Source organism: Rutidosis leptorrhynchoides, chromosome 4 (assembly GCF_046630445.1).
Source record: "Rutidosis leptorrhynchoides isolate AG116_Rl617_1_P2 chromosome 4, CSIRO_AGI_Rlap_v1, whole genome shotgun sequence".
Lineage (NCBI taxonomy): Eukaryota > Viridiplantae > Streptophyta > Magnoliopsida > Asterales > Asteraceae > Rutidosis > Rutidosis leptorrhynchoides.
In genome coordinates this window covers 557,934,804-557,954,003 of record NC_092336.1, presented here as the reverse complement: position 1 = coordinate 557,954,003, position 19,200 = coordinate 557,934,804, and the positions used below count along the sequence as shown (strand labels likewise).

Genomic DNA, 19,200 nt, shown 5'->3' with positions numbered 1-19,200 from the left:
TCTTCAATTCCGGCGCCGGTAGGGTTTTATAGAACAAACCCATAAGTTTCCGTCGACCTGGGAACCCAACTCCGGTGAGCTTCAATACATTCTTTTCGTTCTCAGTTGTAATTTGAATCCTGATTCGATTGGTGGTGGGTTGGCTTTTGTGATTTCACCTGACGATGAAACAGTTGGTAACGCCGGTGGGTTTTAGGTATTCCGGCAGGTGCTGTCGCCGTTGAATTTGATACTTTAATGGATTTTGAGTTTAAAGATGTTAATGGGAATCATGTGGGCAGTGGCGAAACTTGGATGAACGTTCAGGGGTGGCAAAATTATTCACAAGTAAAGCTTTATATATATATATATATATATATAGCTTTAAACAAACGAACTAATTACTCCGTATTAAAACATACATACATTTCTAATAAAAAGATGTACGGTAACAAATATGGAGTATAAATAAATTTAGAGTTTAAAACATTAAACAAATATATATATAGTACTCGTAATATATAAATATCTGTGTTACCTTATACCTCTAGGATGAAAGACAAGTTGTACTTTGTACTCCTATTATTTATTAGTATCTATCATGTGGTCCAAAAGAAAACACGTATGTTTTTTCTTTTTCTTCATCTTCTTCCTCTTTCACTCACTCCTCCTATGTTTTCTTCTACTAAACAGGGGGATGAATATTCTAAAGAACTGTAACGCATTCCAAATATACACTACTTACCCAAAATCCAGGGGGGATGAGTGCCCCTTCCAAGCTCCAGTAAGTTCCGCCCCTGCATGTGGGTTTAGATATTGACTTGATGGTGTCGACCCGAATTAGCATTTTAGACCCGATCAACATTGATATAAAAAGTGGCCAGTTAATCAACTTGTGGATTGCTTTTTTCGGTTTAACTCAGTAACTCAAATATACAAGCTGCTCATACAGCACAAAAAGAAAGCAAATGTCATAATAAACTGTGCAAGGAAGGTGTCGGAGCCATTGCAGGAGTTGTGACCGCCGGTGCATTCTTTTTAGCGTATTTCACTTTTATATGGATTAAATTACTGAACGGGCGAATATACCGTCACATGTCTCACATGTATGACACATGTGAGGGGTTAGCTGTTAAATCTTGACAGCAGTTAGCCAAGGGTACCACTCGTGAAAGTTAAGCATAACCTAGGTACCGTATGCGATAAAAGAAAAAAGTTTAGGTGTTGTAACGATAAACTCAACATACCACAAGTACTAACAACATAATTTTTTCTTTCAAAAAATAGTGAACAATAAATACTAATAGAGGGAGTAACATAAGATCACAATAGCATTTCTCCTGTTTGGACACCGCACTCCAAATAAACTATACGTGGGTATTCAATAGTTTTCACATCTAAATAGTTATTGGTCTGGGCCTGACGCTATTGGGCTTAATTAAATTTAAAAGCGTATTTTAAAAAATGAGAATTTATAAAACTGTGGGGTTGATAACTATTGAGAGGAAAACTTAACAGTAATATTACAAAAGAATATACACTGTAGTCTGTACTAATTAAGCATAATATAAGTAAATTAATTCAAAATATAAATGATTCAAAAGTTCTCATTAAACTTAATTTTGAATTACAATAATCTATATACTAATCGTTATGAGTATACTCTATAAGTTATATAAAATTAATCTATTAACAGTATAAATGAATAACAAAACAAAGAAATTATATTTTTTCTTAAGTATTCTAGATATAATTTAACAAAAATATTAAAGAAAATAAAGATGATGAATGATTAAAAAAGTATTTCAACATTGAATGATTTACCGTCATTTGTCATATAAATATCAGTTCAATATTTAGTGTTGAACAGTCAAATTAAGAAGTAATTAAATACACAATTAAACAAATAACTTTATAACATAACAATAATATGTTGGTGATTTTAGTGTCATCCAACATACATTTTAGTTAGTTGCGATTTACTTGAATGCAGGTGTTAGCTAGCTATACTCTCTAACAATTTGATCAGTGATTTCGTTGCTAAAAACAATGATTGCGTTCTTGTCTTATCCCTGTAAAGATTTCGTGCAACCGAGGCAATCGTAGGGTCGAAATACTTTATAGAGAAAGTGAACAAACGATTCAAGAACGAATCCAGGCAGTCTATTCATACCCGATTTCTAACATAATTCGACGATTTCGATGAACTGGTCTATCATAAAACGATGGGTAAAAAATGGGGATCTTCATGGACTTAGACATGATACTTTTGGATCTTCTTGGACTTGTGTTTTTTCCAACGTACACATTACTTGTGTTATTCTGGTCCGAGATATACCACCAGGTACGTATTCACCTTTATGTATTTTAATTTTCACCAATTGCACGTTTTTACTCATATGCATGTATAGCATAAGCAATTTTTGTTGTTGCTGTAATGCAATTCTGTTCTCTGAAATTCCCGCAAGAAGTCTTCCAACTATAAACTCATACATGCGTACTTCATTTTAAATGGAGTCATATACCTCCTTCACGTAGTGCAATATATGTTGGGGTGCAAACCTATCCCACATAGGAGGGAGACAAAAACAAATGTATGTATATAAGTCTAAGGTAAAGTCCCTCTAATACCAATTGGTTTTAGAAAAGGATGGACGCAGTGGTGGCGCACCCCTAAGCGCACGGTGCGACATGGCCACACCCCTCAGTGTGGAAGTGCGGCGTGTCCCGATGGTGAAAGAAAAGTGAAAGAAAGAGATCGGCGGTATAAGAGGCGTGTACCGGTAGTGAAAGAAAAGTGAAAGAAAAGAGACCGGTGATATAAGATGGCGGGAGTATCGTTGAAGGGGAGGCTCGGTGATGTGGTCTTCGGTTTGAGGGGAGGATTGTTGTGGTGCAAAAACCTATCCCACATAGGAGGGAAAGAAAAGTGAAAGAAAAGAGACCGGTGATATAAGATGGCGGGAGTATCGTTGAAGGGGAGCTCGGTGATGTGGTCTTCGGTTTGAGGGGAGGATTGTTGGGGGGTGTGCAAACCTATCCCACATAGGAGGGAGACAAAAACAAATGTATGTATATGAGTGTAAGGGAAAGTCCCTCTAATACCAATTGGATGTACATGACAATAAAAAAAACTAAAAAATCTTCTCTATTAAAAACGTTAGTCAAGGTTTGGACTCAAAACACTAGGAACCCAATTTGTCAACCCAGTTTGCTATTATTACTTCATGTTTGTTAAGAGGAGAATGTAAACCTTCATATTGCAGTGCCACATGTTTCATACGTTCCAATTGTTTGTGAACTTGCACATTGATTTTCAAATTTGTATCTGGCTGTATATGAGATTCAGAAAAACTGTTGCAGCCGTGGAAGTTGCCGAACTCTTTTTCTCACGTAAAATTGACCATGAATTACTTGCAAGAGAAGCATGGTGCATTTTTACAGGATTATCAGGTTTTTAATTGCCCAATTTTTTTTATGTAGTTATCTCACTTGTTGTGGCTGTAGGGTTCATTGTGTATGGTGGCAGGCAATTGCTTATTGCCACTGAAGGACATATCACATATATGATCTGTATTGTTTTGAAGTTGCATCCTTTCCGTATTTTGTTTTTTTACGGTGCTTGTCTTTTGTCATAGGTTATTTTTCATGCTTAGGCTCTTTCCCATTGAATCTAGAGAGCTCGAGCAGCAGATTTGTCTCAGGAACTTATACTTCATTCATAAAGGCCTCCATCTTTCTTAGGGGTCAAAAGCTTAGGAGCCCTCGGATGAGCAAGATATGCGGAAGATGGGGGGGCTTGCCTCCTCATTCCCTTTTACCTATGCCATGATGCTCATGGGCCGTCAAAAGAAGTTGTACGAGGTAATATTTTTACGTATTGTTCTGTTTGAGATAGCACACAACCCAGACTAACTGTGTTGTAATTGTAAGTCTATGGGTCCAAATTGTTATGCTTTTTGTTCCAAGTATATATAGGGTGACAGTACGTACATATGGTTAGTGGATTTTATTTAGTGTCAGCTTTCATCAGTCTTCTGCGAGTAAAAACATCTTGTATCGACCTTTTTCTTTAGGGACAACAAAAACTAAAAATAAAATGATCACCTCCTTGTTCTATTTCATATCTCAAAAACTTAACAATATCGGGTTTTGAGCGTTTGTAAGTGTTTTTATCAGGTGGGATTTGTGACAGGATTATGCTGCACTTGTTTCTTAATAAGATGTGTCATGGTACCTTCAAATATCATATGGTATGTGTTCCATTACTTATGTGCAATGTACGGTTATTCAATAGGTGGCAATTGCTGCTTTTGATAAGAATGCTGATATGCATGTATTGAATCACCCAAATCCTTGATTTTGCCTACTACACGGTAAGTTCGTCAACACTCGGTCTAAAGATGACTACTTCTCCAACTGAAAACCTTTTCCTTAAGAACGTCCAATGAATAGTCGATATTAAGTTGGTATTTTTGGTACATGAATGTGTAAACGTGGTAATTTAAACCCAGTTTTGACCTGTACTCAATTTTTCAGACTTTACAGATCTGCCTATGGACATGCGGTTGTTTTAGTAGGATAACCAAGAAAAGATCCCATAATTTTTAATGTGTTGACTTGCATCAAATACTTATATCTTTGTGCAGGTAATGGAAATTTTACCGTCTGCGCTCGTGCTTCTTATATTGCGGAAGCTACCTCTACGAAGAGTATCAGATCAATGTCATCCACAGTGGTGGAACTTGAACCCGACCACAGATGAGGTGAGTGCAAAAATTTATTCAATTTTTCATTGAAGCTTGGGCGAACACTAAAAAAAACCTTATTTTTTAGTATAATTTTTTTTTAGTGTAAATATAAAAAAAAATAAAAATCTAGCTGGGGCGGATGCCCCGCCCTGTCTCCACAATGCTCCGCCCCTGGTCATCCAATCAAATGATCCGAAAAATGGGTACGTGTTTACTTATCGGATGATCTCTCCATACCTGTCTCACTCACATATACACACACGTATACGCTCAATGTATATCCTTTTCTTTGCCTGTGGTAATGTAAATGTAAATGTGTCTCTTTATTTATGTTTCTAACTCTTTTTCTTAACAATAAGATAAGTGTCTTGTAAACGGTGTGATTAATAGAGAGAAACTTGTTACGGTGTATTTTTGTACTTGTTATTGATCGACTGACTGAGAGTACCATAAAGTGGTTGAAACCTCTTGATTTTATGGTGAACAACCGAAGTTTACTATTTGATGAATATTTATGTACAAGATGGTTGGTCATGTACGTGCCCACATTATCAATGAAGTCTATACCTCATCGTATGGTCTCTAGAGTCTCTCAATATGGTTGAAGTCATCTTGAAACTTCAGTAATTTCGACCCGAAAATATCTTTATATCGTTTATTGTATAGTTTTGATCGGAGAAAATCATGTTTTTTAGTTTTGGTACTTGGGTTGCACCTAAGTCCATTTTGAGTTTCTGTTTTTTATAATATTGGTTAACTTCTGGTTATTTGTGTGGCTAATAATCGCCTAATGGCTTCCAAGATTGAGAAACTTAAGATATTGGATTCATATATGAGTACCATGTGTGTGGAAGCGTGGTGATATCGCTCAATTTATATATGTTTATCTCGGATATCTACCTCACTTTGCTCGGTTTTTGACTATCTCGGAGCCTATTTATTGTGTTATTGAGCTAATTGGTAAATAATGGGCTAAGGAGTTGATTTAGTGTAAAATTGACGAAATCATGGGCAAAAATTGGCTAAGGAAATGACAAGTGCAGGAAACAGCTCAAAAAGCGCCGCTCCTGTATAGGAGCGCCGCTCCTGAAGGCCCAAAAGTGCCGCTCCAGGAGTAAAAGAGGCACTATTATGCACGATTTGTCTCCATTTTTCATCAGTGAGCAGAAGCGCCGTTCTTCAAGCCAAAAGCGTCGTTCCTGATCAGCCAAAAGCGTCGCCCCTGTTCAGAGCCAAAAGCGGCGTTCCAAATTCAAAAGCACCGCTCCTGCTTAGCCAAAAGCGCCCCTCTTGAAGTAAAAGCGGCGCTCCTGATGCTGTTTCAGCCCGGATTTTCAGCACTATAAAATGAACGAGATTAGGTCACTTTTCATATGCATCTTAGAGAGCAGCTGCCTAGGGTCCGAATTTCACACACAAAACCCTAATTTCATCATCCATTGGAGATTAAGGGAGGATTCAAGAAAGATTGCTCAAGAATTATCATCATTTAGCTTAGATCTTCATCTTCTTTACATTTTGGGTTGTAATCTTTACTTTGTTTTATCTATTTTGCACTAATTAGTTGTAATCTTCACTTTACTCTACATACTTTGCTTTGATTACTTGTAATAGCTTGAATATGATGATGATTTACATTTCTATGCTTATTATGAGTTTGGTTTTAGCCATGATTGGCTAAATCTGTTGTGTTTGCTTATCTATGAATCTATAATGCTAGTGTTTTCCCTAAATCAATTGATTATTGTTGTTTGAATGAATTACATGATCATGTGTTGTTGAGTTAGCTAAAGATCCATTGCTATGAGTTTGTTTTAGGCTTGACTTTGATTACATATGTTGAGTAGCTCTCTTAGTGATTTGAGAAGTGAATCAATGTGTGCTTCAACACCTTAGGTGATCTAGACAACTAGCTAGGGAATTACAAGTGACTGTGTTCTTGATCTAGGTTGGTTTTCAATTGGTCTTTAGTCAACATAGTAGTGCCGATTATCTTAAGTGATTTCGATAGTTGGGAGTTTTAAGTGATTTTAACTCAAGCTCAATCTTAATGACCAAATCTTGCTTAACTCGATCTTAGGATACAAAGCTTATGTGAATTCGTGGAGTATCATTTGATTTGAGGTTTAGAAGTGATTCTAAACATTTATTAGTTCAACAACTTATGAGATAACAAAATAGGCAAAACAGGGCAAGCCAAGCATAGAGAGGATTGGATAAGTGAACACGTCTTAGTTAATTGATTTAAGTCTTTAATACTTCACTACTTGTTTCTCGCTTCTTGTTTAATTGTTAATTTAGGTTTGTTTAATTGCATAAGTTTTAGTTGTTAACTAATATCAATCAAAACCCCCTCAATCAAACAAACCCTAGGACAATTACTAGTTTCAAATAACCAACTTACACCGCTTCCCTTGTGACGAACTTGATAAGAATACTTGCATTAAAGTGCTATAACAACTAGGTTCTAAGTGCTCGTTAGTTGTGTGTGCTTGATTGTAGTGTTTAAGTCAATTATAAATTTAGAGGGTAAAAGATGTATTGTTACGCACCATCATCACGTGGGGTCGACCTAATTTTTCTAGGGCATTAATTGAAGTATCTGCTGAAACTGAGTTGAAAGAAGAGATCAAGGTAGCTATATTTTGATGGTAATGGGCGCACCATTGATGTAGTTCTGGTGGAATGTGAATGGAAGCCTCCTACATGTTCGAGTTGTTGTGTGTTTGGACATAAAGATGTTGAATGCCCAGAGAACATATCGATCGCGGAAGATGTCCATATTCTTGGCTTGGATGGTTTTCAAACTGTGGTAAAAAAGAATACTAAAGTTGCTTCATAAGATGATTTCCAAGTTGTTAACAAACAAAAGGCTAAGGGTGTGGGAAATGGAACGAAAAAATTGGTCTACGAGCCCCCAAGAAGAATGTGGTCAAAAGTGTTACTAATAATGGCTTGCCAAGAGTTGGACTGATGGATAAGAAGGTCGGAAGTTGGGACAAGTAAGGGTTCACAAGTGAAAATTCAAAATTCGTTCGGAGCAATAAATAAATAATGATTCGTATAACCTAGTTGATGAACTGAATGATGTTGAATATGATAAAGAAGAAACAGCCAAGTTTATGGCGGCGAAAACTACGCCAACGACTTCATTTGGCATGAATGGATGTCCTTGTTATCATGGGTCGTTAGGTGTTCTTGGTTTTGCTAGTCCTAGTTCGGTGTGTAGGTTCTAGCATGGTCTTGTGAGGTTGTATAACGCACTTGTGGTCGTTGTTCATATTTGTACTTTTATTATTTTTATAAATAATATTCACCGGGTAAAATCCTTAACCAAAGATGAATTGAATGCGTATTCTACTGTAAGACCCGAATATTTTGTACGCGTAACATATATATATATATATATATATATATATATATATATATATATATATATATATATATATATATATATATATATATATATATGTATATATATATATGTATATATATGTATGTATATATATGTATATATATGTATATATATATATGTATATATATATATATATATATATGTATATATATATGTATATATATATATGCATATATATATGTATATATATATGTATATATATATGTATGTACGAATGTAATTGTCGAGTATTCGATGTACAACGGATATATATATATATATATATATATATATATATATATATATATATATATATGTTAAACATTAATAGCGTACAAATGGTCAAACAAGACTTCGTATGTATATGGTAAGTATATACGAGACGTGTAATAAAGGAACGAAGCGTTTATATATATGTATATGTACATGGAATTAGATAGTATGTATACACATTGTATATGATTGAGTGAAGCGTAGTAGGGAGGTTTATGTGTATATACGAAGTGGGTACGAAGTGTGCTAGTCAGGTTTATGACCCTTGGGTTTTGTTAACCAAAAACTGGACAAAAAGGGTGTGGGGCTGATCTGCGATGGGGACCTCCTCGCCGCGATAATGCAAGCAAACCTAGATCAGGAGGGCATTTAACCAGTTCGAAGATTTACCTTAAAGACCGCGCCGCGAGGATGTAGGATCGCGCCGCGACCTTCCTGCAGATCTGATTCGATTTTCAGTTTTAAAAAGGGTAGGTCGAGGGTATTTTTGTCTTTTCACGTGTGGATCAGATTGTGGCTCTAAATCCCAGCCACTTATCCTTTTATCTCATTTTCTTTTCTCTTTTCTTTCTCTCTTTTCTCTCAAATCCCAAAACCCTCTTAGATTCAAAGTGAGATTTGAAGGTGAAGATTTGTTATTCGATTCTTGGTGCGTGAAGGAAAGTTGTTCTCCTCGTTCTTAGCTACAAGTTGATACTAGCGGTAAGCTCTAACTCCAAATTTTGTTTTTGTGTTCATCATTTAAATTAGGGCTTTTGATTGTATGTTCTTGAACAAAACCCCACTAGTTGTTAAATTGAAGGTTTGAACTAGTAAATGGTGAGGAATATCATTTTGGTGGGTTTAGGGTTGGATGGTGAAATTAGTGAGTTCATAATCATGTTTAGGAGTTTAAAACACCATCTAACTTGTGTTGAATGTGATTTGAAGTGTAAGTTCACAAATTTGGTGTTTTGACTAGTTTTAGGTCAAAATGGAATTTTGTGTAAATGTTTAATTAAAATGCGTTCAAAGACTAAAAGAGGTGTATTTAGGTATTTCGGGAACGCGGGAAGTGGTCTCGTTAGTTTTGGACTTTCGAGTATCGTTAAAAGTGCAAAAAGGCGTAGATTGCACTTTAGGTCAATTTGGGTGGGTCGTGAGTCCAAATGGGGGATCGGTTGATCAAACCTTGTGTAAGTTGTATTAGTAGAAAATAATCACTATTCGATTGTGATTATGGGTGGTTCGGGCGAGATTTGACTTAGTCAAAGTTGGTCAAGTGTAAATGGTCGAAATTACACTTGTGATGTTTTAAGTCGAATAAGCTTAAGTTGTAGCTTATTTGCATGTATGATTTGCGTAGGTGATAAAAGTGAAGTCGGTGGAAGAAGTTCAAGTTTGCGAGTTACGCTTCTTCAAGTAATCGAGGTGAGTGGAATATTTATACATGTATGTATGTAGTTTATTTACTCGTGTGCGATGTGGGTCTTCGGTGCCACATCGTGAGTATATGTTGGTATGTGTCACAAGTCGGTGACTTATTTGTTGGAATGATGGGATGAGAACTACAAGTCGGCAGTGTCTCGATAGGTGATTCACAAGTCGGTGACACCTAATGGTGATTCACAAGTCGGTGACACCATATGTCGGGAAGTGATTCACAAGTCGGTGACACTTCATAGTGTTTCACAAGTCGGTGACACTTAGTGGTGCTTCACAAGTCGGTGACACCACATGGCGTTCAAGTCGGTGACCCATATGTATTGGTGGGAGATTCACAAGTCGGTGACACCCTTTGGTGATTCACAAGTCGGTGACACCTTATGATGATTCACAAGTTGGTGACATCATACGAGTGAGACTCGACGTTATTGGTCGTCTACAAGTCGGTAGTGCCATAGCGGGGAATGGTTTGGTATGTTTATGCATTGCTATGATTTAGTATATTATTGTGGTGATCGATATAATAATGTTGTTGCTAGTTGTATGTTTGGTGATGCTAGCTCGTATACGCATTGTTGCATGGTATTTTGTAAGTGGATGCATGTAGGTAACTATATATGTATATGTATAAGTATTGCATTCACTAAGCAATTAGCTTACCCTCTCGTTGTTTATATTTTTATAGGTTGCAAGTGGCGGCTCGGGTTTGCTTGGGGACTAGTGATTTATGGATTGCTTTATACTTTTGATTAGGATTGGGTAGTGTTCCCAATCACCATGCTCGGTTTTGGTTGTAAAGTGAACTAGTCGGGTCATGAACTATATTTTGGATACGTCAAATGAATCCCGGGTTGTATTCCCGTTTTGTAAACTTAATTTATATATTGTATGTTTTAAAAATGTTTAAACTTAACATTGTAATGATGATGTTTTCGGAAACGTAAACGGACTAATGTTGCACATATTATTATGATAAAAAGGAAAAAAAAATTATGGGCCGGAAATACGACGGGTTGAGTCGTTACATCTACATTATTTTAGGTCGTTATCTTATTTTAAGGACCAACCAAGTGGAGTTATGTGCAAGTAATAACTTTATAATAAAGGGTTTGTAGTTTCAATTCTTTTTAAGAACCAATTAAAGTCTGCACAACTTGTAATTCAATGATCTTTTCTATTTCGACTAAAGAACTTATTACATCTTTTCTTCCAAGTTTCTGGTCTTAAAATTAATCCGGATAAGAGTCTGATGTACGGTGTCCATGTTTCTAGAGCTAACCTTTTAAGGTTCGCCGCCACAATTTTTGAGTGCAAAGTAGGGTCTTTTCCTATGGAATATTTGGGCGTCCCAGTGGGAATCAAGATAGAACGTATTGCTATGTGGGATCCGATTATTAAAAAGTTCAAATCAAAATTAGCCGGGTGAAAAGGTAGGTGTATGTCTCTCGGAGGTAGGATAGTTATGAATAATGCGGTATTGTCTAATCTTCCTCTTCATTACATGGCTATGTACAAAGCCCCATTGAAAGTTATTAGTCAATTAGAAGCATTGAGAAGAAACTTCCTTAGGGGGGGGGGGGGGTGATTGCTCGAGGCGTAAACTTTGTTTGATCAAATGGGAGTTTGTTTGTAAACCTAAAGAGTTAGGTGGTTTGGGTGTCATTCCGCTCCGGGTAAAGAATTTGGCTTTTCTAGCCAAATGGTGGTCTAAACTCAATTCAAATAATGAATCTCTTTAGAAGTCACTTGTTCTCGTTTCATTCGGTAAGTCATTTCAAGGAAAGCTTTTAAATAACGTATCTTCTTTAAGTGTTTCCCATCTTTCTCCTATATGGAGGGACATAGTCAAATTACAAGGCGTTGATTCAATGGGGGTTATTCTTGGCGATCAAAGGTGGAAATGGCGAGTCGGAAATGGTCAACGTATTTCCTTTTGGCTAGACTGTTGGGTGGGAAATGGTCCTCTTAGCCTTTTATTTCCCTCCTTATTTAGACTATGTCGCTTTAAAGATGCAAGGGTACCAGATTGCTATTTTATTTCTACTGTTCTCGAGTCTCAGGTGGTTTGGGACATTCATGTCTCCTTTCCTCAACCCGAATATGATTGCAACGAAGCATCTCTAATGTTTGAGTTATTGTCTGGTGTTGATATTTCCATTTCACGAGATGACAAGGTCATTTGGACTCTAGGTAATGATGGCGATTACACAGTGGCTGAAGGCGTTCACACCTTATTATATTCGGTTCAACATCAAGGTCCGGAATGGGCTAAGTACATTTGGAATAACCGCATTCCTTCCAAGGTTTCTGTTTTTCATTGGTTAGCGTTACAAGGTTTCAATCGGTAAGACAAGTGAAATGCCTCGTTCATATCGATTATAAACGATTCATAATAGTTGATTACATCGCGAGGTACTTGACCTCTATACGATACATTTTACAAACATTGCATTCGTTTTTAAAAGACAATCTTTCATTTCATTGACAGTTGACGGCATGCATACCACTTCATATTATATCCAACTATAATTGATTTAATAATATTCTGGATGAACTCAACGACTCGAATGCAACGTCTTTTGAAATATGTCATGAATGACTCCAAGTACTATCTCTAAAATGAGCAAATGCACAGCGGAAGTTTTCTTTCATACCTGAGAATAAACATGCTTTCAAGTGTCAACCAAAAGGTTGGTGAGTTCATAAGTTTATCATAAAACAATAAAATTCATCATTTGGATAGACCACAAGATTTAAATGCTGCATGGTACAAATGGGCCCGAATCCTATACCCACCTGTAATGTACATGCGATATATTTTAAATACAGTACACCTTTCTCGTGTACGAAATCATCTTTCATAAATCTTAGTAACCGTACACATATCTCGTGCACAAAAATAACATACACATAACCTGTGTATAAAATCATTCTCTCGATACATAACATTCACTTTTCATTGCTTTCATAGCTTGGCTTGGTAACCGACCTTAACATATAATGCGCATAATAATATCCCCAAAACAGAACATCTCGTCTGTATAATAATCATATAAACTTCGAAGTACTAAACACCACGCCCACTAGCCCTTCCGTCTAGTGAACATTCTTGGTGGGGGTGTTAAACCCGGTAGCTACCTTTAGGATTCGCGTCAATTAGGCGTGCACTAATTCTCAAAATTAGTGATGTTCCCTAATTCTTAGGTTACCAAGCAATAATAATCAGGGGAAAAATATTCATATCAATGGTGGCAATTATCACGTCCACATAATTCATTCGAGGAATGTTTTTCTTGTGTCTATCTCGTCAAATATTTATAAAAGTATTTTATGTATTCGCAGTTAAAAATGTATTTCAAAAGCATTTAATAAAGCAGTTGTAAAAGTAGCGCATGTATTCTCAGTCCCAAAAATGTAAAGAGTAAAAGGGAATCAAATGAACTCACAATACGATATTTTGTAGTAAAAATATTCATACGACGATACTGAACAATGCAGGGTTGGCCTCGGATTCACGAACCTATATCATTTATATATATGTTAACACATATAATGGTAATCGACCAACTTACATATTATTAATGATATAATTATTATTTTAATAAATTATATGTTTCATTAATAACTAATTAGATATATTTATTTTTATATAGAAAATCTTTATTTGATATATTAATAATACTAATAATAATAATTTTAATTTTAATGATAATGAAAATAATGATTTTATTAATCAAAATGATAATAATACTTATTTTCATAATAATTATAATAATAATAATAATAATAATAATAATAATAATAATAATAATAATAATAATAATAATAATAATAATAATAATAATAATAATAATATTTATACATTGAATATTAAGTAAGTCCATTAATGTTTAAGAAGTCCAAGAATATGATCCATTTATGTTGATAAATGGATCCCTAAAATAACCCATCAAATAGTCCAGTAATTTACGGGTTTCTTTGTGTTAGGGTTATGCTGAGAATAATAGGGTATCGAGCAGAGCATTCGATATTTCATCAAAACCATGATTTCAATTTCTTCTCTGCTCATCATCGATCATCTTCCATCATCATCTCATCATCAACGTTCTTCCTTATTAAACATCATCGTTTATCAAATCATAACCGACATAATTTAGAATCCATATTTGAGCTATAGTGATCGATTTTCAATAGGAGCTCGATTTCATAAAATCTTTAATGAAGTTGATTCATATAAATTGGGTTTAGAATCTTGAGATATAATCAGGTTCTAATGCTCATACATCAACACATCTGAATAACATCAACAGATTCTTCTTCAATTTAATCGGTTTCTTCATTTGAGCTTGTCAATTAAAGTTTCAGTCTCAGATTAATTCGAAACGAATTAGCAAAAGGTAAACCCTCAGATCTCTTAGAATAAGAATATAGCAATTTCTAATAGTGTTTTCTTGGTATTTTGGGTTATGATGAAGATGGTGTTGCAGGTATTGATTCTAATGATTTTGATGGGTTTTATACTCTGATATGGGTGTTGATCTCCTAATAATTTCTTGAGGAACATCTGAAAGGTAATTTGATAATGAAGGACTTGGAATTTTAATATTACTTGAGGCCTTGTTGATTTTTAACTATGTAGAATTATAATTACATCAATGTTTTCACTATTGATGTCGGGTCTTAGTATGCTCATCATGTTGTATTTAACTTTATCTGACTGATATTAATCAATGACTATAGCTAGCAACTTATTCCGGCTGTAGACAGAGAATAGGAATAGCAGAAGCTTTAAATTTATTGATGGGTTATGGTAGTGTTCTCACCCTGGACAGAAACAGGTATCATGATGTATTCTTGGTGATTGTGTGCAACACAGAAACATACATAGTAGTAGAACAGCTTGATCAAAACAGGGCCTGCAGTGTAGCAACTGGTGTTGGTGTCGATCAAACAGAAAGTAATTGCAGTAGTTGTAGTAGATAATGGTAGTGATGTTCTTTGATAATTGATCCCGGCTGTAGAAACAGAAAATACATATGGTGGTGAAAGGTGTTGAATGAGGGGGTGGAGAATGGTGGTTGTGAGGTGTTAGTAGGTGGTGGTTTTCATGAGTTGATCCAGAATCAGAAATCTAATAGTTAAAGCTTGTAAGTTGGTGATTTGAGATGGTGAAGGGGGTGAGGGTTTACGGTTCATTTTCATCATAGAATAGATGCAGTATCAACAAGTGAGTTTGTTCAACATCACCATATGAGGATGTAGTACTGGTTCTTTAGGTGACGTGAACAACTAGTATACTATGAAGTAGTTGGTATATGATTTGTAATTTTTAAGGCTATAAATAGCCTTTGTCATTTTATTTTACTTTCTGTTATTGCATAATAATATATGTGTGAGTTTGAGATTGGTAGTTAATTTGGATTGTGATTCTACAGGTTACATGAAGAAGAGGACCCAACATGATCAAGGTGATCCAAGGTGGGTTTGGATAAAAGAAAAACAACAGAAACTGTGATGGTGGTGTGGGGTGATGTCGTCGAGCAGGTTACCATTCTCAGATGGGGTTTTTGGTTGAGTAGTTCTTGAATTAAGGTGTCATCCGAATATCAAAACTATTTTTGGAGTGGCCTAACCTGTGTGTCGAATGACTTGTACAAGATACAAGGTGCAGAACTGGACGATTATAAGTAGAAATAGAACTCGAGCAGTTTAGGAATGGTTAAATGGGCGATGACTTGGTTGTGGGTTTTAGTGCCTGAAGATATAATATACATATATAGAAAGCATGAAATCAAATGATGCAGGTGTTTGTTCAATTATTATGATGTAGGACTTCTTTATTCTCAATTTAAAATTGTTGCGTCCAGCAAGAATCATAAATTAGAGATTAAAGGTAGTATCTTTTTGAATACAACCAATCACCATATTAAAATATTGATAATAGAGATATACCCACTACTTTGTTACATATGAAAAAGTCAATTTGATTACTGTAAGGTGATGGTTAATAATAAATAATAATTATATGTCAAGTTTGAATTAAAAGGAACTAGTACACATCCGTGAATCTCAATTTCACTCTCAACAATAATTATAATATTATAATATAATTTAAAATTTAGAACGTGTGATATGGATCAGAAATAATAAAGTCGTCGTTTACTATGTCACTTATTGATTCCGTGTATTTGCGAATTGATATTTCGTACTCTGTTGTTAAAATTTGTAGGGTAAAAGTATATCTATAGATATTTATTTTGTTTACGGTTTTTATAAGGCGACTCGTAAATAGTTTGTCCATCCCAAATACAATATGAAGTATATAAAAAAAATGTAATATATAATTTCTAGTTTAGATAAAAATAAAACTAATTTTATTAGTTTAAAAGCTTCATAATTTTTATTAACTTTCATCCCAACTAGAATCTAATATTAATATTAAAATTTACAATAAAAAGTAAATGTAAATTAAAATCTTATGCACAGAAATTATAATAGTAGACTTAGGTATCTTATAGAATCATTTACTAAATGAATTCGAAACCAAATATATATATATATATATATATATATATATATATATATATATATATATATATATATATATATATATAGATATGTTTTAAAATAATAATTATTATAATATCATATTTCATTTTATTAAATATAATATTTCAGATTATATTTCTAATTAATATATATGTTTATATCTTTAAATATATATGTATCTATTTACAAATAGTTGTTCGTGAATCGTCGGGAATGGTCGAAGGTTAATCGAACAGTTCAATTTTTTTTTTTTGAGACTCAATATTACAGACTTTGCTTATCGTGTCGGAAACATGTAAAGATTAAGTTTAAATTTGGTCGAAAATTTCCGGGTCGTCACAACAAGTTCTTCGATACCGTCACATTCTTCCCTCGAGTCATTCCTCTTTATGTATTTGGTGTCAAGAGCATGAGGAAACTGTTAATCACCTTCTTTTGCATTGTTCTTGGTCATTCAATATATGGTCGGCACTTTTTAAATGGTGGAACATTAGATGGGTTATTCCGGAAACATTGTTTCATTTTTCGACCGATTGGTATTCTGGTATGGGTATTAGAGATTCAAAATTTTGGAGGTTAATCGGCCCGGCCATGTTATGGGCCATTTGGAAGGCTCGAAATGGCGCCATTTTCAATTCACGTTTACTTGTTGGTCTTCTTTGGTTCAAGAAATTAAGATGAAAGTTTTTCATTGGGCTTCGTCTTTCAACTTATGTTTCGGGCATCAAGCGCACATTTGGGATTCCAACCCGAAGATCCTGATTCTGAATGCTTAAGTTCTACTTTGCCAACTATGTTTGTAATTTCAATTGTTCATGTATTGTTTTGATCAATTACACTTCATGTACTGTAACCCCATGGGTTTAAATCATCACTTTGATAATTTGTTTATTAATATATGGTTCCTTTTTCGCCAAAAAAAAAACAAACAAAAAAAAAACAAAAAAAAGGATCTTTTCTATTGTTATCAATTCATTTATGTTTTTTTTTTTTTTTTTTTTTTTTTTTTTTTTTTAAATAAAGGGTTATAGTTGGGGGGTAAGTTGGTTGAGCTAGATCAATATCACAAAATTCTCTCGTCTGATTATAAAAGGTTATGAATAATTGATGTTCATGTAATCACAAAAAGAAAAAATGTAATAACAAAAATGATACCTTTTGGACATATTTATTATTGAACAAAGAGAACTTTATTACAAAAATGATCTTTTAAAGTATACCCTGCGGTATTTATACTTTCTGATGTATGTATGAAGTTTTTCATTTTACGGATTAATAACTCATATAGATAGATAAATACGTTACATTTTTCATAAAATCTCACATATTAAATAGAACATGTTTAATGTGAAGTTAAAATTTCACATATTAAATTGAACATGTTTAATGTGTGAGTTTAAATGATCTCTCATTTATTGAAAAAAAATTACAATTAGATACTTACAGTTGGAAGACACGGTAGTTGAACTTTTTGAATTTCTCTTAACAATTAGATACTTACATTACAAAGTATGAATAACCATATGAACATCGCTCTTTCCTTCGTGATTATCGGAATAAGAGGAACTATATTCCGTTAAGAGCATGTTTATATAAACTGCAATCTGAATGCCTTTGTCTGCAAATTGCAGTAAAAAGAAACCTTGAAGTCATTATAATGGCTTGAGTCTACACAAAAAAAAAACTTTACAAAAAAAAAAAAAAAAAAAAAAAAAAAAAACATACCATTTTAACAACAAATAAAATCTAAGAAACAATTATTAAATTTAACCTATAGATGGGTTCTCAAAAAAAAATACATTTAAACTTAACAATCTTGGACTAAAACAATGAAGCATTTGCATACACTCGCATTCATTGACTACACGCTTTGTTTGAAACCTGCAAATATCAAACTGACTTTCAGTTTCCTTTACAATCTAAAAAGGATAAAAAAACATAAGAATATTTTTAACCTACCACTCAAAAGTAAGTTCATGTCTTAAATACAAAACTTGAACAGAAATTTGGTCTGTAGTATTCATATTAAATATAGTTTGGTACTAAAATCTTACCATTAAGATAAACCTACTTGAAATATGTTCCAAACCCGTTTTAATATGATAATAAATAATCGATTTAGATTCTACTTCCAAACCATTATGAAATACCACAAAAGAAAAAAAAAAATACTATTATAATTATATAACCAATTTCATCTAGCACAAATCCATATTTCAACCAAAAGAAATTGATATGGGTTTACATAGATGTGCATATTGAAGGTAGTAGATATCCATATTCAGTACACAATTCATCAAACCCTTGATTGTGCATATTGAAGGTATTAGATAATCTACGAACATAAGGATTAGATATATAATTCTAATGTTCTTAAAAAAAAGATAAATAATTCTAACCTGGAAAGATCACTTTTCTACACTTCTACTGAATAAGTCCAAGCTTCAAAGTGTACGTCATGTATAAATGATAATGCTAAAAACGAACATATATATCATAGCATTATCCCTCAAGAAAGACAAGTTTTTAGTTGCAATTGTTCTATTTACAAGTGATATTCGTTTAAATAATAAAAGGTGAAGACAAAAGACAGATTCGACGAATTGAAGACGCAAACGGCCAAAAAGCTCAAAAGTACAAAGTACAATCAAAGAGGTTCCAATTATTGATGAGAAACGTCTCAAAATTACAAGAGTACAAGACGCGAAACGCAAAGTACAAGATATTAAATTATACGCAAGGACGTTCGAAAATCCGGAACCGGGACCAGAGTCAACTCTCAACGCTCGACGTAACGGACTAAAAATTACAAGTCAACTATGCACATGA

General features: G+C 34.1%; 1 long non-coding RNA gene across 1 annotated transcript; it reads right to left on the bottom strand.

Annotated features, from left to right (window-relative positions):
- Positions 1-17,808: 17,808 nt before the first annotated feature.
- Positions 17,809-18,838, bottom strand: LOC139839392 (uncharacterized). The gene is made up of 3 exons (XR_011756941.1): positions 18,771-18,838; positions 18,171-18,252; positions 17,809-17,989 (listed from the first exon to the last, which is right to left on the bottom strand). It is a non-coding gene; the product is annotated as an uncharacterized lncRNA (long non-coding RNA).
- Positions 18,839-19,200: the final 362 nt, after the last annotated feature.